Source organism: Oryctolagus cuniculus, chromosome 11 (genome assembly GCF_051225735.1).
Source record: "Oryctolagus cuniculus isolate XC-2025 breed Fujian yellow rabbit chromosome 11, ASM5122573v1, whole genome shotgun sequence".
NCBI lineage: Eukaryota > Metazoa > Chordata > Mammalia > Lagomorpha > Leporidae > Oryctolagus > Oryctolagus cuniculus.
Window position 1 is genome coordinate 116,804,333 of NC_142877.1, and position 19,649 is coordinate 116,823,981.

Genomic DNA, 19,649 nt, shown 5'->3' on the forward strand with positions numbered 1-19,649 from the left:
ATAAGTGATGGCGACACACTAAAAGTGCTCTCACAGAACCACAGGAATTTCCACAACTACATCTAAGAACCCAGCAGCATGTCAGCACTCAGAGTTGGGTATTCTGAAGACACCCTTGTAAGCAACAAGCATGGAGCAGACATAAAAAAAAAAAAGGTGGGGCTGGCGCTGTGGCACAGTGGGCTAAGCCACTGCCTAACGCAACAGTATCCATGTAGGCAACGTTCCAGTCCTGGCTGCTCCACTTCTAATCCAGCTCCCTGCTAATGTGCCTGGGAAAGCAGCAGAAGATGGCCCAAGTGCTCACGCCCCTGAGTGAAAGGACCTCACCTAGATCACCAAAGCAGACACTGGAGGTTGCTGCCCAGTATCCACTCTCCCTTCTTCCCTAGTAACAGAAACCTAGACTGTCGCCGAGTGCACGCCACAATGAAGACTACACTGCCCAGCCTTTCTTGCAGCTATGTGTGTGTGGCCTTGTCATTGAGTTCAAGCCAAGAGACATGCATGAAAGCATTAGTTGTGATTTCCAAGAACTGAACTTAAAAGAATTAAATACATTGTTCTTTAGACACCCATCCCTCCTTCTGAATGGAATACAGAAGAGGTGGCTGGAGAAAAAAACAGCAGTCCTAGACTGTAAGGAGGAAGCAACCTTTTAATAGCAAGGTAACAAAAACAGAAACTGGTTCCTTGACTCTGTGGAACACCACACCAACCCTGAGTTAGTTATTTCTGGACTTTATATAAGAAAAAAAATAGGCCGGTGCCGCGGCTCAATAGGCTAATCCTCCACCTAGCGGCGCCGGCACACCAGTTCTATTCCCGGTCGGGGCGCCAGATTCTGTCCCGGTTGCCTCTCTTCCAGGCCAGCTCTCTGCTGTGGCCCGGGAAGGCAGTGGAGGATGGCCCAAGTGCTTGGGCTCTGCACCCCATGGGAGACCAGGAGAAGCACCTGGCTCCTGCCTTTGGATCAGCGCGGTGCGCTGGCCGCAGCGCGCCCGCCATGGCAGCCATTGGAGGGTGAACCAATGGCAAAAGGAAGACCTTTCTCTCTGTCTCTCTCTTTCACTATCCACTCTGCCTGTCGAAAGAAAGAGAGAAAGAGAAAGAGAAAGAGAAAGAGAAAGAGAAAGAGAGAAAGAAAAGAAAGGAAGGAAGGAAGGAAGGAAGGAAGGAAGGAAGGAAGGAAGGAAGGAAGGAAGGAAGGAAGGAAGGAAGAAAGAAAACATCAAAAGCCATTATTATTTGGCAGTTTCTGGTCACAAATCATTGAACATAACTCCAATGTAGACTATGGAACAAGTGTAGGATGCTTCACAAGAAAGAACCTATCCTGTGGCACTGGGTTAAGAGTAAAATGCTAGTAGTGAGCACTCAGCTACCGAAGACAGAAAAGGTAGCAACCGTCGTCATACACTGGTAAAACATTTGGTTAAACCACTGCCTGATTATTTTGGAAAACAATAGTTTTAAGATAAATAGTAGGAAAGATTCAAAATATTGTATGTGAGGGGCCAGCGCTGCGGCACAGCAGGTTAAGCTGCTGTTTGCAACACCAGCATTCCATATTTCAGTCCCAGCTGCTCGGCTTCCAATCCAGCTCCCTACTAATGAGCCGGGGGATAGCAGTGGATGATGGCTCAGGTGGACCTCCCATGAATGACCAGGATAGAGTTCCAGGCTCCAGGCTTCAGTCTGGCCCAGCCCCAGCCACTGCACCATTTAAGAAGTCAATCAGCAGAGAGAAAATTCTCTTTTTCCCTCTCTCCCTCCCTCCCTCCCTCCTTCCCTCCCTCTTTCTCTCCTCTTCTCCTTTTCCCTCTCCCTCTCTAGCTCTGCCTTTCAAATAAATAAATAAAAATCTTTTAAAAATAAATTTATGTGTGGCCTATATTCTTGCAACTTCCAACAAACTGCCCCCAGAGAAGTCTCACTCAGACTAGCGCTAGTGCAACAGTAAGCAGAAGGCATGGGACACACGTCTACCAGAGAAGTTGTCCCTGTGGCTGGTATCCCAAGCCCACTTGCATCTCCTTACCTCAGAGCATGATAGAGGAGGATGAGAAGGCTCCTACGTTTCAAAGCGGAGCAGTCAAAAGCAGCAGCAGCTATATGGTAGCCTTAGCAGAAGACAAGACTGGAGCTATGCCACACCAGCTGTAAACCCAAGACCTGCCCCTAAAGGGGGGTTGGGAGCATAGAGTAATCTTCTCACACAGGCCCATTGTTTCAGAAAACCTCCCCATAGCTGCCATTAGGTTAAGGTGAGGCAGAGACAGACAAGGCACAGAGACAAATAAGTAAAAGAGCAAAGTCATCAGACTTAAAAACAATGTTTAATCCAGGAATTTATGACTCCATATGGACAGAACGCTTCAAACTTCCTACTCAGTAATATCTAATAATTGCTATAGACTTCTCTGTTCCTGAACGGTCATTGTTTATTGTTATCCTGTTTCTACTACACCTGTGTACACCAACTGTTTTGGGAACAGTTACCTTGTTGTCCTTCAGTCTACAGAATCTGAACCATATCTGAAAGAGAAGATGGCATCTTACTCAGATCTCTTTCTCTGTCTCTGCCTTTTAAGCAAAACAAAACTAAGTTAAGCAAATTAAAGACAGATGGAAAAAAGAAAGGGACTAGAGAAATTTCATACCTGTTCAATCTAAATCTGATCTTTTTAAGCCACAGCCTGACCCCACAACCACCACCACCTACCCCTGTACACATACACACTCCAACTCAACAATATTGCTCCAGGGGTAAATCTAACTTGGAAACTCAATCTAAAACACAAAATGCAACAATTTCTTAGGGAAAACAATGAAAAACCAGGAAGGAAACATTCTCTGTACAAAATAGAAAAGAGTCTTCTCGTATCTTTTCCTTTAAGAATGTCAGAAAGGAAAAGTGATAGTCAGCCATCCAAGTCTGCAAGTTTCTATCCACCCAGTCAACCAGCCTCAGATGGAAAATATAAAGACTGCTTCTATACTGAACATGTAGACTGTTTTCTTGTCATTATTCCTTAAATAATACAGTATACAGTGCAACAATGACTTACACGGTGTTTATATTGCATTAGGTATTATAAGAAATCCAGAGTTGACTTGAAGTATACAAGTGGGCACAGACACTGTAGCACAGTATAGGTGAAGCTACTGCTTGCAATGACCGCATTCCTTTTCAGAGTTCCTGGAATCAAGTCCTATTCCTGCTTCCAGTTCAGCTCCCTGCTAATGTGCACCCTGGGAGTCAGCAGATGGCTCCAGTACCAGGGTCCCTGTCACCCCAGAGGAGACCTGGACAGAGTTCCTGGCTCTTGGCTTCAGCTTGGCTCAGCTGCTGATGCATCCTAGGAGGCTGCAGATGATGGCTCACGTGCTTGGGCCCCTGCCACCTCTAAGGGAGACCAGAATGGAGTTCCAGGCTCCTGGCACAGCCTGGCCCAGCCCTGGCTGTTGCAGGCATCTGGGAAGTGAACCAGTGGATTAAATTCAATCAATTAATCTCTCTCTCTCTTTCATTCTCACTCTCTGTTGCTCTGCCTTTCAAGTAGATGAAAATAAAAATTAAAAATAATAAAAATGCTTATACATGTTTCTTTTGCATAAAACCCAAGTTCACCCTACATGGTGTATACCTTGAACTGCTGGTTCCAAGGATATATATTCACCATCACCTTTATAAAATCCTGCCAAAGAGCCAGCACTGTGGCACAGAGGGTTAAGCCACTGTCTACAGCACAGCATCCCATACGGAGTCTGGTTCGAGTCCCAGCTGCCCCACTTCCAATCCAGCTCCCTGCTAATGTGCCTGGGAATGCAGGAGATGATGATCCAAGTCCTTGGGCCCCTGCACCCACATGGGAGACCTAGATGAAGCTCCTGGCTCCTAGCTCCAGCCTAGCACAGCCCTAGCTATTGTGGACATCTGGGAAGTGAATCAGCAGATGAAAGATATCTATCTTTGTCCTTCTCTCTTTCTGTCTCTGTCTCTCTCTCTCTCTCGCTCTATCTCCCTCCCTCCCACACTCTCTCTCTCTCGCCCTCTCTTACTCTTTCAAATAAATAAATGTTTTTTTAAATCCTGCCAAATTTTCCATAGGGCTCTAATTTTGACACACGCCAACAGTGTAATAAGGTCTATCTTTTTCCACAAGCTTGTTAACAACTAGTAGTATTAAGCTTTATAGTATTTGCAAAATTTAAGTGTGTAATATAGTATCTCATCTGAGAATGAGCCAACTTTATTGTTTATGACACACAGGTACTTTCTTTCCTGTGATATTCCTAGTTCCAGATCATTACATATATAAAAAACACAACTTATTCCTTTCTTGTGTTCATCCATACAGAGGCAGATGCTATAAAATTTTAAGTCTACCGTTCAATCTTTCAATAAAACAGAAAATATTTCTTTACAATCATAAATTTTCAAGTTGGCATAAATCTTTAGGAAAATGATGATTCAGGGTATGTCTGATCAAGGCATCCCATGTGCCAAAATTTCATATAGCTCTATGCACTAAAAGGGTAGCTATCTCACCCACATAGATAATTTGGTCCTACTTTTTAATTAATAGCTTTACTGGGATGTAATTCACATACCATAAAATTTACCCTAAGTATATAATTCAGTGGTTTTTAGTATATTCATCTTAGCATATTGCACAAACTTCTGCAACCATCACCACTACCATCTAACAACAGAGCATTTTCTTCACCCTAAAAAGAAACCCCGTGTCTGTTAGTCGTCACTACCCACTCAACCTCTCTTCTAGCTGCCAGCAACAACTAAGCTACTTTCCGTCTCCATGGACTTGCCTATCTTTGACATTGCACACAAACAGAACCACACAACATTGGTCTTTCACGACAAACCCCTTCCACCTAACAATGTCTTCAAGGTTCATCCGTGCTGAATCACATCCATGTATTATTCCTCTTCATTGCCAAACAGTATTTAATTATAAAATAAATATATTTTATTTACCCATTCATCAGCTGATAGACATTTGGGCTGTTTCCCTTTTTTGTTTATTATAAAGAACGGTGCTGTGAACATCTGCATACAAGTTTTGTGTTGACTTAGGGTCTCAGTTCTCTTGGGTACACAACTAGGAGTGGAATTGCTGAGTCACATGTGACTCTATGTTTTACCACATAGCTAAACATAGTTTAGCATTACAAATTTCTGATGTGTCTAAAATCACCTGTCTAGGTAACAGAATTTAGTCACAGAAGGAAACTCTCAACTCTAACACACACACACACACACCCTTTTCTAAGATGGAAAGCAGTCTAACTTTTTTTTTTTTTTTTTTTTTTTTTTTTTGACAGGCAGAGTGGACAGTGAGAGAGAGAGACAGAGAGAAAAGGTCTTCCTTTGCTGTTGGTTCACCCTCCAATAGCCGCCGCGGCCGGCGCACTGTGGCCAGCGCACCGCGCTGATCCGATGGCAGGAGCCAGGTACTTCTCCTGGTCTCCCATGGGGTGCAGGGCCCAAGCACTTGGGCCATCCTCCACTGCACTCCCTGGCCACAGCAGAGAGCTGACCTGGAAGCGGGGCAACCGGGACAGAATCCGGCGCCCCGACCAGGACTAGAACCCAGTGTGCCGGCGCCGCAAGGTGGAGGATTAGCCTAGTGAGCTGCGGCGCCAGCTCGAGCAGTCTAACTTTTGACTCCTTGGGAAAGGCATGATTTCATAACAATATATGAATACCATCAGCCCCTTTGAGATTACAGTTATACTTAAACAGAACTCATGTTATCATGTTACAGAGACAGAGTACGCACATGACTGCACTCTCTATTAGAGAAAGGGTGGGTGGTCATCTGGCCATGACCACACATGGTACTCCTGAGAACACAGCCTCTTCAGGCACTGCTACCGGAAGAGCCTCAATGCACCGAACCGGCTGACGGATTTCAAGGCCTTCATAGATAGGTTCTATTTGTTTCTAACAAATGAGGTCTTTTAAAAATCTAAAACAAACGGGGCTAGGAAGAAGCTGACAGGACTGAGTGCCACCAAAATGCTCTATTTCTAGCACTCGTCCTTGATTAAAAACCAAGAGCCTAGTCTTGCCTGTTTTCATAGGACTTTAGTATATTCATCTAGTATATTGCACAAACTTCTGCCACCATCACCACTACCATCTAACAACAGAGCTGCCCCTCCCGGGGAAAGGCCGATGTAGTCACAGGAGAGCACGCTAGCGTCTCAGAGGAAAAGCTACTACTATGTTTAGTGAAAAACAAAACGTGCGATAATGAAGCCACAGCTCCCTACGTGACACCAGGGGCCAGCTCACAAATAGGCAGTCATAATTTTGGTAACTTTATCTTTTCTGGTACAAAACTACCTTGCGATGAGAGGATAATTTCCAACCCTCCAAGCAATGAATTCCCCAGCTTCCCCTCTGGCTGAATTAAGCACACTCAGGCACAGAATGTAATAAAAGAGAATGCTGGAAGGAATCCACCTTGCGACTCAAGGGAAGCAGACAAAGCAGAGCCTAAATGATGCTGTGCACGGGTGGATCCTGCAAAACTGTAACCACAGAGCAGTTCAGAGGGTGCACAGGAAGACAGTGCTTACCTATTTTTACCTCCACAGTAATATATGTGATATTTGTCATCTGCATAGCACCTTCTATGTACAGATTATTTTTAACCACAATTCTGGGGCCGGCACTGTGGCGTAGTGGGTAAAGCCGCCGCCTGCAGTACCAGCATCCCATATGGGCACCAGTTCAAGTCTTGGCTACTCTACTTCTGATCTAGCTTTCTGCTAGGCCTGGGAATGCAGTGGAAGATGGCCCAAGTCCTTGGGCCCCTGCACCCTCATGGGAGACCCAGAAGAGGCTCCTGGCGCCTGGCTTCGGATTGGTGCAGCTCTGTGTCTTGCAGTCAATTGGGGAATGAACCAGCGATGGAAGACCTCTCTCTCTCTCTGCCTCTCCTTCTCTCTCTGTGTAACTATGACTTTCAAATAAATAAAATAAATCTTTAAAAAAAAACTCACAATTCCAGAATTATTCCATCACAGCCACTGAGTGTGACAGGTTACCTTCCTCCTCTGAGCACTCAGAGGGGAGACAATCAGGATGGAAGAAGAGACATAGACCCTCTTCCACTGACTCAAAACCTTGTCAAAAAGATGACACAATGTCTGAGTTTGAGGGATTAAAGGCTTTCTAATTATCCAGTGATTTCAGACGGGAAACCAAAGCTCACCAAGTTGGGAACCATTTGTTGCTCAGCAAGAGGACTCTGTGGTTTAACTTCGTGACATCTGAAGTCAATGGTCCCACTCTAAAGTTTTATTAAAACATTAGCTTTTTTATCACATAGGTTAGATTTATAGCCAAGAGTAGTAAATAGGAGTACAGTATTATTCCACTTATGAGAACTCAGAGTATCTCAGTATCAAAGAGAAAGAAGGCAGAATGCTGGTTGCCAGGGGCTGGGGAGGGAGGAACAGGAGATATTATTTAATGGGTAGAGAGTAGTTTTACAAGATGAGAAGGGTTATGGGGATGAAAGGAGGTAATGGCTGTACAACTTTAGGAATGCATTTTAGCACCACTGAAGTGACTAAGATGGGGCACACACCTGATGCAGCAGTTAAGACACCACTGAGGACACCCGCATCCCACAGGAGAGGGCCTGGGTTCGAGTCCCCGCGTAGCTCCCAGTTCCAGCTTCCCTGTGAGGCAGCAGTGATAGGTCAAGGAACTGGGTCCCTGCCACCCACACTAGAGGCCTGGACTGAGATCCCAGCTGCCAGCTTCACAGGCCCAGCCCTGGCTGTTGCAGACATCTGGGAAACAAACTACTAGACAGAAGCACTGGCTCTCTCACTTTCTTCCTCTGTCTCTCAGATAAATAATTTTTAAGGTGATTTAGGAGGCTGATGCTGTGGGTTAAGCCTCTGCCTGCAGTGCAATATCACCCCACATGGGCGCTGGTTAGAGTCCCGGCTGCTCCACTTCTGATCCAGCTCCCTGCTAGGCCTGGGAAAGCAGTGGAAGATGGCCCAAGTGACTGGCCCCTACACCACATAGGAGGCCCAGAAGAAGCTCCTGGCTCCTGGCTTCGGATCGGCGCAGCTCCAGCTGTTATAGCCAATTGGGGAATGAACCAGCAGATAGAAGACTTTCTCTTTCTCTCTCTCTCTCCCTCCCTCCCTCTCTCCTCTCTCTGTGTAACTATGACTTTCAAACAAATAAATAAATCTTTTTAAAAATTGTTTTTCAAATAAAGTGATTTAGGTGGTAAATTTTATGTGTATTTTATCACAATAAAAAAAAAAAGAAGAGAGCAGATAGTGGGAATGATATGACCAAAATAACATTTTAAAAGCATCAATGAGCTCAAGGAACAGAGCTGGGTGGATGCAGGGCATGAAGGAAGCAGGGGGCACAGTGAGGAGCTATGGAGAAGTCTGACAGAGGGATGGCGTCAGCTCAGTCACCAGCGCCACTCGGCAGACAGAACAGACTTGGCTATATTTTAAAGCTTGGTCAGAATCCTTAAGCAGTGGGCCAGCACTGTGGCATAGCAGGTTAAGTCCTGTGCACCACTGACATCCCACATGAATGCAAGTTCAAGTCCCAACTTCTCCATTTCCAATCGAGCTCCCTGCTAATGGCCCTGGAAAACAGTGGTAGATGGTTGGTGTACTTAAAGCCACCCATGTGGGAGACCTGGATGGAATTCTAGGCTCCTGACTTTGGCCTGCCCCAGCACCAGCTACTGCAGCCATTTGGAGAATGAACCAACAGATAGAAGCTTTCTCTTTCTCTCTCTGTCTCCCTCCCTCCTTCCCTCCCCCCACCACCAATTCAGAATGTACTGGTCTCATAATCAATTTAGTTGGCCATGGTCAACATTTTGTAATTTAAATTAAATGGACTAAAACAGAAACAAATTATGCCACCTATAAGGGTATTATCTCATGAAACTTTTGTTCCAGATATCTATTATACTCATACTTATAGCATACTGGGTCCTAATGCAAAATATGTCTTAAACCATGAGTCACAGCCAAAAATATCTGAGAAACACTGCCTTATAGATGACAGGGTAAATGGAAGTTGTGAATATTTATCTTCCCTAAAATCTTTGCCAAAGTCCTATACTAGGCTCAAGTAAAACAAGCTACAAATTTAATTATATGCCTAATAAAATCTTATTGATCTGCCAAACAAATACATCATTTGCTATTTTAAAAATAAAAAGTACAAACATACTTAAACATCACTGGAATGCTAGGCACAAATCAAGGTTATTTCTATCAACCATGAAGTTATACAGATCACTAAATAAATCAAACTCCAATCTGCTTTAACCATAAAACCACTCTGCTTCCCAGAGTGTGCATTTAGCAGGAAGCTGGATTAAAAGCAGGCTCTCTGATAAGGGATGCGGGCATCCCAAGACATCACCAAAAAACATTCATAATGGCATATCTTCAGGAAAATACCTTGCTGTCCTAATTCTCCTTTCAGAATTCACAAGAGATCTGACAGTTTCTTTCAAAAAAACCTTCCTGTCTTAAGCAATCAATTTCTTTTTTATTTTTAAAGATTTATTTGTTGATTTCAAAGTCAGAGTTATACACAGAGAGAAGCAGAGACAGAGACAGAGATCTATCTGCTGGTTCACTCCCCAATAGCCACAGTGATGAGGTTGGGCCAGGCAGAAGCGAGAAGCCAGGAGCTTCTTCCGGATGTGCCAGATGGGTGCAGGGGCCCAAGGACTTGGGCCACCTTCCACTGCTTTCCCAGGAGAATTAGTAAGGAATTGGATAGAAAGTAGAGCAGCTGGGACTTGAATCTGTGCCCATATGGGATGACGGTGCTGCAGGCTCTGGCTTAACCTGCTGTGCCACAGCACCAGTCCCAATAATTTCTTTTAATAACTAAGATAAAACATCTACCAGCTCACCAAGTCTTTAGCTAAATTTTTCACTACTGATTTTGTACTATTATCCCAGGTCCCTGACCACCAAATACCAGCAGTATGTCTCCTGTCCACAGTCATCAACCAAAAATCCCCCTATCCTTTTCTAAATACCCTCTGGGAATATGGTATCTTTTCCTTTGAGAACCACTGAAAAGTTTAGCTGATACTCTGCTTAGACCAACTGATGGCCACAGAATGACTTGTGGCCTGCAGTTCAGGGAAGTGAAGAAGGCAGCTACCAAAGTGCATGTTAGATCATACACGCTGTGGCAGAAAAGTATTCACCACCTGTTTTGAAGCACTAGACAAGTCCCTAAGTATTATTTTCAAAGTGCTATGCAGCAAATGTAGACATTTAAGGAAAAAAGTGGTTAAGAAACGGACTCTACAAGTATCCTAAATTAAAACAGAATCTACATCTCCTTCAAGTTTCAAAAAGAAAGAATGGAATAGAGGAAATTTACAAAGTAAACATCTAAGATTATTTCCTTGGGCAAAGATCACAGGTACATTTATATGTTTATGTAAGCACCCAGAGTATAGTGCACAGATTCGAGATAAAAGTCACTGATTATTGTATGACAATTTTTACCAGGCTGAGAAGACATAGCTTCCTAAGCACGTGACCAGAAACAGGGCTGATGTCTACCCACTGCTCACAGCGTGCATATGAGGCAACACACTTCTACCACACAGAGAATGTGGAGACATGGAGAGGCTGGCTGACTGCTGAACTGGGGACTCCAAGCCCTCGATGGGAGATGTTCCAAGACACCGAGATGAGACCGGAGGAAGGGAAAGCAGGGGAGAACTTGTCTGAAGACTACGAGAAATGGTAGTGTGCTCCATTGAGGTATAAATGAAAAGGCTATCAGCAAAAATTCCTTATGACTGAAGAAAAACCAGATTTGTATCCCACAGCTCTTAGCAACTGTATTTAAACTCTGCACTTAAAAGCTCACATTACCAAGAAGCTCAAATTAAATGAACTCTGAACTCTGTCTTCTTATAGAGCACCTTCCATGTAACAGTCAGTTAGCCAGAGCGTTAGCCAGAGCACCAAAGGAAACCCGTAGGAGTGAAGCTGACGCTGAGAAGCAGTGACCGGACAGCCCTTGTCCAGGATCAGGGTTGTTTGTTTGTTTGTTTTCTTAATGGAGAATGGGGCTGGGAATGGGAGAGGGAGGAGGAGGTGGGATGGGAGTGGGGGGTTGCAGAACGGGTATGAAAGAATCACTATACTCCTATGGGGGGGGGGGGGGTTGGAGAACGGGTATGATGGAAAGAATCACTATATTCCTAAAGTTGTACTTAAGAAATTTGAACTCATTAAATAAACAGTTTCTTTTCAGGGAAAACAAAACAGCATTAGCCAGTTCAACTTGTTGCTATAAGAAGTGGTATTTCTATTGTGACAACTAGATGGTACTTGTGCACAAGAGATATCTAAAGAAAATAACTAGCATCATCCTATAGATTACGTATTTAAACAGGGGAAAGACAACTTTACAATGGGTAAATATGACAACCAGGAACTCTACCAAATGATGAGATCTAACATCACCGTTCATGGCACAAACTTGCATCATGGGTCTTTAGGTAAATGTCCTAGAACCTTCATTTACCTCACATACTAAGCTTCTGAACACTGACTTACACAAAAAACGAATTACCGAAATCAGCAAAACACCTAGTCTGCATGCATAAAAATCAGCAAACAAATAAACAAAAAACAAAAAACAGATAAATTATTTCCTTTAAGAACAAAGGAAGCTGTGGCCTGGGAGTGCAGTGGAGGATGGCCCAAGTGCTTGGGCCCTGCACCCATGGGAGACCAGGAGAAGCACCTGGCTCCTGCCATCGGATCAGCGCAGTGCGCCGGCCACGGCGGCCATTGGAGGGTGAACCAACGGCAAAGGAAGACCTTTCTGTCTCTCTCTCTCTCTCTGTCCACTCTGCCTGTTAAAAAAAAAAAAAAAAAAAAAAAAAAAAAGAACAAAGGAAGAGGGCCGGCACTGTGGTGTTATAGGCTAAGCCTACACCTACAGCGCCCGCATCCCATATGGGTGCTGGTTCATGCCCCAGCCGCTCCTCTTCCCGTCCAGTTGTCTGCTACGGCCTGGGAAAGAGTCGAAGATGGTGCAATTCCTTGGGCCCCTGCACCTGTGTGGGAGACCCATGAGGGGCTCTGGGCTCTGGCTTTGGATCAGCCCAGCTCCAACCATTGTGGCCATTTGGGGAGTGGATTAACCATTGGAAAAAAAAAAAAAAAGGAAAAACCAGCAGATGAAATATCTATTTCTTTCTTTCTCTGTCACTCTGCCTTTCAAATAAACAATATATAGATAGCTCGATCGATCAAATGAAGTCAACAGAAAAGTATGAATAAGAAGAGGTCTTTATTTTTTTGTAAGATTTATCTATTTGTTCAAAAGTCAGAGTTAAACAGAGAGAGAAGGAGAGGCAGAGGGAGAGGTCTTTCATCCGCTGGTTCACTCCCAAATTGACCGCAACAGCTGGAGCTGTGCTGATCCTGGCAAGGAGCCAGGAGTTTCTTCTGGGTCTCCAACGTGGGTGCACGGGCCCAAGGACTTGGGCCATCTTCTACTGCTTTCCCAGGCCATACCAGAGAGCTGAATCGGATGTGGAGCAGCCGGGACTCAAATCAGCACCCATATGGGATGCCAGCACTGCAGGCGGCAGCTTTACCCACTATGCCACAATGCTAGCCCCAGAAGAAGTCTTTTTAAATTTATTTATTTTATTCATTTTGGAATAAAATAAAGTTTGTTTTACCTCCCAAATGCCCACTAATGGCCAGAGCTGGGTCAGGCCAAAGCCAGGCACTCAATCTGCATCTCCCAGGTGGATGGTAGAGACCCAACTTCCTTGAGCCATCACCTGTGTGCCTCCCAGGGTGCGTGGAATCAGAAGCAGAGCTAGGCCTGAACCCCGACACTCCGGAGCAGGGATGTGTGTCCCAAGCAGCATCTTACCTGCTGCATAAAATGCAGAATTATGGAATCAAGTCTTCCAAGAAAAGCAAATCAGTTTCACTAAGAGCCAAACCCTCTCTTTCCAAGAGCAGCCCCACTCTGCAGACAGTGGTGAGGTCAGAAATGGGCTCGGCATCGTGCTGCTGCACGTGAGCCCCTGCTCGCCACGTGGCATCCTATACTCGAGTGCTGGCTGACGTCCTGGCTACTCCACTCGGCTCCAGCTTCCTGATAAAGCACCTCGGAGGCAGCGGAGGATGGCCCAGACCCTCCGGCACTTGCCACCCTTGTGGGAGTTCCTGGCTCCTGGTTGCCGGTCTCATGGAGTTCCCGGCTATGACTTGGCTACTGTGGCCATGTAGAGATGAACCAGCGGATGGAAGATCTCTTTTTCTGTCTTTCCCCCTCTCTCTTTCTCTCTTCCTTTCAAATAAATATATAACTCCTTTATTTAAAAAAAAAAAAGGATAAAAATGACAAAAGAGTGGTATGTCCATCCCGCAGTAAGAAACTAATGAATAAATAAGAGAGGAAGAAGACACAGATCAGGCAGAGTGGTAGAAAAGTTTATAGAAAAGATTTGTGGATGACTTTAAAGCAAGTTAAAATGAGGTATGAACACAGGATCTTTTGGAGGTGATAGAAATGGAGTAAGGTAAAGACTGCACAACTCCAAAGACTTGATTAAAATTACTGAATGGGGGCCGGCACTGTGGCATAGTGGGCTGAGCCTCTGCCTGCAGCACTGGCATCCCGTATGGGCGCTGGTTGAATCCTGGCTGCTCTACTTCCAATCCAGCTCTCTGCTGTGGCCTGGGAGTGCTGTAGAAGATGGCCCAAGTGCTTGGGCCCCTGCACTTGTGTGGGGGACCAGGGAAAACTCCTGGCTTCGGATCGGCAAAGCTCCAGCCGTGTGGCCAATTGGGGAGTGAACCAACAGATGGAAGACCTCTCTCTCTCTCTCTACGACCTCTCTCTCTCTCTCTCTCTGCCTCTCCTCTCTGTGTAACTCTGACTTTCGAATAAACACATAAATCTTTAAGAAAAAAAAAAGAGCATCAGGGGGGCGGCACTGTGGCATAGGGGATAAAGCCGCCGCCTACAGTGCCAACATCCCATATGAGTGCCGGTTCGAGACCCGGCTGCTCCACTTCTGATCCAGCTCTCTGCCATGGCCTGGGAAAGCAGTAGAAGATGGCCCAAGTCCTTGGGCCCCTGCACCTATGTGGGAGACCTGGAGGATGCTCCTGGCTTTGGATCAGCACAGCTCCAGCCGTGTGGCCAATTGGGGAGTTAACCAGCGAATGGAAGAGATTCTCTCTCTCTCTCTCTGCCTCTCCTGTGTAACTCTGACTTTCAAATAATAAATAAATAAATCTTAAAAAAAAAAAAAAAGAGTATCTGGGTTGGAGTCCTGGCTCCACTCGTGAGTCTAGCTCCCTCCTAATATGCACCCTGGGAGGCAGCTGGTGATGGTTCAAGTACTTGGGTCCCTGCGACCAACAAGGGAGACCTGGAATGAGTTTCTGGCCACCAGCCTCAGCTTGGCTGAGTGCCAGCTCTTGCATACATTTGGGGAGTGAACCAGTGGATGGGAAATACCTCTCCTTCTCCCCACCTCCCTCTCTGTTATTGCCTTCCAGATAAATAAAAATTGAGAAAATAGTTAAAATAAGAAAGCAAAGAAAAGACATATTAACACATCCATTTCGATTCTTGAAAGGACAGTATTGTCCCTGGGTTACTCTCAGACCACAATGAAAGCGCACTATTTTAGCAGTAGAAAGACAACAGACTGAGGATCCCTAGCTATGGAATAAGAAGAAAGAACACATCAACTTAATTTTGTATTACCTAAGAGAAATGAACAATTAATTCTGATCCCACAATTACAGCAAGTGACTGAGACACAGAAATGACACCTCCAATGAGAATTTCAAAACAAAAAAACTGAACAGGAGAAAATCAAATTTATAATTGTTTTAAAAGAATGTGTGGCCATTTCTTTACAGGCAGGATAACAACAGACAATTCCCTCAGCCAATCAAAACAGTCAAATGGGGAATTTTTTTTGGTATTTTTGGAAATTAATTTGCATGGGATCCGGGACTTTCACAGCAGTTTCCCCAAAGAACAGTTCTGTATCTTATTCATGCTGTCTGCAGATACAAAGATCAGGCAAAACTCCACCTATAAGCAACCCCAATACACATCTGCTTTGGGCTCTGAAAATATTAACCTACTCTGACCTCCCCTGCGTCAACTTCAGCAAACCCTAGGTCAGGAGTCTCAACTTCCCAGAACAGCACAGGTGTCTCTAATTTCAAACCCTCTAGTCTCCTCCCTGCCTTTGGCTAAATCAGTAGCAAGCCCAGAAAATAAAAACAAAAAACTCCACTAACTCATGCAGTATATTCTTTCCTTCTCCATAAAATGTTCTAAAAACACAAACAATGTAACATCAATCAACATACAACTATTTTATTTCCTATATATGGCGATCATAAAGGCCACAACAGTTCAAGACAGTGGCACTCAAAATATTACCCACCTAGACTTGAAAACCTGTATCTATGAACTTGATACATTTCAGAAAAAGTCCATGGAATTCACAGTACCACGCGGAACCCTCTGTAAGTGTTCAGTACATGTTAGTTCCTCTCTTCTCCTTCCAGGATGCTTCCATGAAGTAGTTCCTGTCTGTTAACCCCCAATGTACAAGCAGATGGAAGAGCCTGTCCTGACTGACCACTGAGAACTCAGCCACACGTGACGATGAAGTGGCAGAGATTCACCTTCCCCTACCCTTCCCTCCCAAGGCAGCAGCGTCAACCCCAGGGCCACGGCTCCTCCTGCTGCAGAATGTGGCTCAACCATTCCTCGCAGCACTGTGTGATAGGTTCCTGTTCTTGGCTTCTGAAAGAAACCAGTTTTCCAGAACCTGTGCTGTTCTAGGTATGGGTGCAGCCAGAGTCCAAACACTGACATCAACTCAACTCGTGAACTCACAAGTTCAGAAATTTCCTGGTTGGAGAACTCTGAGAACTGTTGGTTTGGCTATCAAGTTCACTCTCGGAGAGATCCACGTCTCCTGTACCAATGAGCAATGGGTTTCACAACTTATTCGATGACAAAAAACTGGAACTAGGTGAACTAGCCCTAGTCCTTACTTTGACAGGAAATGTTCTGGCAGAAATAGGTTTGCAGAGCTACATGAAGCTGCCTTCTATAGCTCTTTTTGTGGGCACCTGACATATACAAACAAGACAGATACGAGCAAAAGTCACATCTGATGTAGTTTTGCTCAGGCCCCAGACATAAGCACACTGTGTCAAATCAAACTCCAGTGGTTAAGAGAGGACAGCACTGACATCAGGGACAAAGTCACTGCAGCCAGTGGCTGCCTGGCCAGTGTCAAGACAGGCTCTTTGCTGCACTCAGTCCAGTCCACACACAGCCACTGAACTTCAGAGCCACTACTGCTCACCAACCCACACAAGGCTCCATCCAACACAAGAACTTCTGCCCTCCAGGATCAGACCACAGAGCCTGGGATATATTCGCAATTCTATGATTACCGAAATTATAAGTTGATTATGTTTATCCTTAGCATTCAACACATTCTAGCAAGAGACCAGATATAGTCCACAACTTTAGATAAAGCATGGTGACAGACCATCACGGGGGCCATGATGAGTGAAGCTACAAACAATGTTTTCCTTAAACAATAATCAAATCTGACCTATTTTAGGTCAGTATAACTGAAAATATTAACAAACACATTAGGAAAGAAGACAGAGAAGAGTAAATAAACCTGGCACCTACCTTGCTTACAATTCCCACAGAGAGATGAAATTCAATTCCATGCCAACCATACCCTTCAATCACTAAAACACAAACAGAAAAACAAAAGTTCATGTGCTTCCAGTTCCAAAGGCCATGTGGCTTCAAAGACAAGAGGCTGTTTCGCTCCTTTCTATCCTTTCTACTCACCCAGCAGTGGCTGGGTTCTCACCGGCAGCCAGGCCCACAGAGGCAGAGCTAAGTAACACACAACATTACCTGGGCACTTGCCATGGACTAGACACTGTCCTAAGTGCTTAAGAGTCCTAATTAACCCTCACAAGAACTCTTCTGAGATAGGTACTGTAATTAGCCCATCTTATATCCAAGTCACAACCGAGCAATACTTCTGAGAACTGCTCTCATGCGCGTTAAGGAATGCCTCTTAGACACGGGCGATCTCACCCACTGTGCTTACTGCAAAGGATCGTGTTCATCCACCCGGATGTACGTGAGTCCCCACAACACTGAGAGCGTTACATCAGGAGCTGGAGAACTCACGCTCCGCCCTCCAGGAATGCAGAAATGAGTTGGGCAGATCAGACTGGGTGACACAAAGAAATGGTTCAAGAAACTACATGCCCTATTGGGAGGCACAGCTTCTTAGTGCAATCATTCTGTAAAAAATCAGTAAGATTTTTGGAGAAGGGGAGGAAATATTCACTTAACAGATGCCCTAAAGCTGGATCTTTAATAATAGGTTAGGTTGGCAAGAGGGAAGAAAAGCTTTCCAAGAAAGAAAAAGAGAACAAACACGGGGTAGCCACAGTGGATCTAAGGTCTTCCAAAAGCTGAACTCAGGGTAGGCACTGTGGCATAGTGGGTAAAGCTGCTGCTGTGGCACCAGCATCCCATATTGGTGCCGGTTCGAGTCCCAGCTGCTCCATTTCCAATCCAGCTCCCTGCTTGTGTGCCTGTGAAAGTGGTGGAGGATGACCAAAGTGCTTGGGCCCCTGTACCCAGGTGCAACCCAGAAGCTCCTGGCTCCTGGCTTGGGACTGGTCCAGCTCCAGCTATTGTGGCCATTTGGGGAGTGAACCAGAGGATGGAAGACCTTTCTATCCCTCCCTTCCTCTCTAATACTGCCTTTCAAATAAATAAATCTTTTTTTTTTTTTTTTTTTTTTTTTGACAGCCAGAGTGGATAGTGAGAGAGAGAGACAGAGAGAAAGGTCTTCCTTTTTGCCGTTGGTTCATCCTCCAATGGCCGCCGCGGCTGGCGCACCGCGGCCGGCACACCGCGCTGATCCGAAAGCAGGAGCCAGGTGCTTCTCCTGGTCTCCCATGGGATGCAGGGCCCAAGCACTTGGGCCATCCTCCACTGCCTTCCCGGGCCACAGCAGAGAGCTGGCCTGGAAGAGGGGCAACCGGGAAAGAATCCGGCGCCCCAACAGGGACTAGAACCCGGTGTGCCGGCACCGCCAGGTGGAGGATTAGCCTATTGAGCTGCGGCACCGGCCTCAAATAAATAAATCTTAAAATAAAATAAAAAGCTGACTTCCCAGGGTCAGACTAGCCTTTGCTCTGGCATCTGCCTCTTGCTCTGCTAATTCAGCCACACCAAACTTCCTTCCACGACCTGTAATCCTTTAAAGCTCTATTACTTCTCTCACTGCCTGGGATGCACTCCTCCCCTTTTCCTGGTAGGTAACATTAATCCTGGCACACGGTAGGCACCCAATAAAATATAGCCATTATTGTAAACAACTATTATTACTAAAGATACAACTGAAATATTTTTGCAAAGTCTGTCCCGATTTCATAGCATTTAGCTGTTTCTCTATTATAGCAGCACTTAAAGCAGTTTAGTGTCCCAGGTTTCCTTTTTTCTTTCTCTCTTACTTGTCTGAACAAGAGTCATCTTTTATGTAACTCTGTATCCCCCAAGACCTAACAGTACCTGACATATAATAAGTGCTCACAGGGGCAGGCATTTGGTGCAGGGGTTAAGCTGACCCTGGGGGCCGGTGCTGTGGTACAATGGATAAAGCTGCTGCCTGCAGTTCTGGCATCCCATATGGGCGCCGGTTCAAGTCCCAGCTGCTCCACTTCCGATCCAGCTCTCTGCTATGGCCTGGGAAGATGACCCAAATCCTGGGGTCCCTGCACCCATGTGGGAAGACCTGAAGGAAGCTCCTGGCTCATGGCTTTAGATCGGCGCAGCTCCTGCCATGGTGGCCATTTGGAGAGTAAACCAGTGGATAGAAGACCTCTGTGTATAGCTCTGACTTTCAAATAAATAAATAAATAAATAAGATGACCCTTGAGGTGCCGACACCCCATGTCAGAATGCTTGGGTTCAAGCCCTGGCTCCAACTCTGATTCTAGCTTCCTGCCAATAATGTGTTCCTTGGGAGGCAGCAACCTAGGTTGTTGCAAGACTTTGCCTTCAAATAAAGTAAAAAAAAAAAAAAAATTTAAAACATGTTTAAAGTTGCTCATTATATTCTGTTGATTGAAGGCCCAACTGATGCAATTTTCAAAAAGAGCAACAATGGAATTCTTTCTAAAAGTTAGCTCCCTTAGTACATTCAAGTTGTCAAAATCCAATGTACTTCCACATTTTCATGAATATGTTGGCCACATAATTATATCCATAATTAATGAACAAAAGGTAAAGTAGATTCATTAGAAACGACCAAGTAACTCTTGCCTGACAACAAAACTGTGTTCGTCCATGCCCGCTGAGACAAAAACTGACAGTAAACTGATTTAATTGATAAGTCAGATACTGTGTCGAGTGACCTTCCTCACTGAAACAGTGCCACAACTTTGTACATAGAGTAACCATAGGTATTTATATTGCCTTTAGTCATGGATAGTGGAGG

General features: G+C 45.1%; 1 protein-coding gene across 3 annotated transcripts in view; it reads right to left on the minus strand.

Annotated features, from left to right (window-relative positions):
* Positions 1 to 19,649, minus strand: part of MRTFA (myocardin related transcription factor A) — a 208,238-nt gene that overhangs the window by 135,606 nt on the left and 52,983 nt on the right. The window contains exon 2 of one of the 3 annotated variants that reach the window (XM_089308962.1): positions 16,805 to 16,866. The exons of the other annotated variants lie outside the window; for them this stretch is intronic. The gene's annotated coding sequence lies outside the window, so the exon portion shown is untranslated. The remainder of the gene's footprint in view (positions 1 to 16,804; positions 16,867 to 19,649) is intronic. 3 annotated transcript variants of the gene reach the window in all.